A 1,268-nucleotide genomic window follows, 5' to 3' on the forward strand; every position below is an offset into this window, starting at 1 on the left:
AGCAATCAGGAACTCCTCAGTTGCTCATAGAAAATCCCATCTTGGAGTTTACAAAGACTTATGGGTAGAAAAGCCACACTAAGTAATTTACTGCACCGCAATAAGCCAATCTGTTATTTGACTGAAAGATGACCTGCAGAAATAGCTTCAGTTCACAAAGACTTAAGGTGATAGTCTCAGAGTTTCCTCTATTCTCTGTCAATCCAGTAGGTCTGGCCTTTTTTAGGAATTTGAGTTTTGTTCTGTATTTTTCTTACATTCTGTCTGGTATCTTCTGTTGTGTCCCTGGTCAGGATGGTCGTTAGTGGCAGCCAGGCACCATATAGTTCTTCTGGTCTCAGGTTAGAAGAGACTGTGGTTTATGTAGGCTATTAGTCCATGGATTCATTTCTTCTTTGAGCCTTTGATTTCATTCATTCTCTTTTATTTTAATATTTTATGTGGTTTAGGTGAAAGTTTACAAAGCAAGTTAGTTTCCCATTCAGCAACTTATGTACAGATTATTCCATTGGTTACTGCACTCTCTCCATTTCCACCTTGGGTTCCCTATTTCAATGCCCCTAGTTTTCCTGCCTTTTCCTGCCTTCTTAACTTTGCTTTTAGGCAGTTGCTACCCTTTTGACCTTATGTAGTTGATTGTAGGAGATTTCTTGTTGTTCTCCATCCTCACCAATGTTTTGTATTGTCCCATTTGTATGTTTTTGCCAATCTGTTAACTATGATGTATCTCATGACATTTTTATGTTGCCTTTTTCTGATTGATTAAAGTTTTGCATCTTTTCATAAGTTTATGAACTTACGAAAATAAGTTGACCATTTGAGTTTCATTTTTTATGAAACATTTTTTGCATTTTTATTGCCTTGTTTCTTGTTTTGTTGATTTAGAATTCATTATATAGTCTATGAATTCTTTGTTAACTATACATTTTGCAAAAATATTCACCCACTTTCACTATAATGAACAAAAATCCATTTGAATGGAATTAAGTCTATCCATTTTTTTTCTCTGATAGCTTGTGCTTTTTGTGTCATGTTTAAGAAACCCCTCTCTATTCTGAGCCCTTTTCCAGTTCATATGTCAATTAATGATAAATGGGTATACTTTAACATTACACTCATAAAGCCTTAAAGTACCATAAAAAAAAACACACCTCACTGACGTCAAGTTGAACCTGACTCATAGTGACCCCTCCTTGGGTTTCCAAGGCAGTATCACTACGGAAGTAGATTGCCCAACCTTCTTTCTGAGGAGTGGCTGGTAGGTTTGA

General features: G+C 36.0%; 1 protein-coding gene across 1 annotated transcript in view; it reads left to right on the forward strand.

Annotated features, from left to right (window-relative positions):
- Positions 1–1,268, forward strand: part of COL4A5 (collagen type IV alpha 5 chain) — a 439,164-nt gene that overhangs the window by 296,000 nt on the left and 141,896 nt on the right. The gene's annotated exons all lie outside the window — the stretch shown is intronic.

The sequence above is a fragment of the Orycteropus afer genome, unplaced genomic scaffold, assembly GCF_000298275.1.
Source record: "Orycteropus afer afer isolate SDZICR_OR568_19922 unplaced genomic scaffold, OryAfe1.0 scaffold00336, whole genome shotgun sequence".
Lineage (NCBI taxonomy): Eukaryota > Metazoa > Chordata > Mammalia > Tubulidentata > Orycteropodidae > Orycteropus > Orycteropus afer.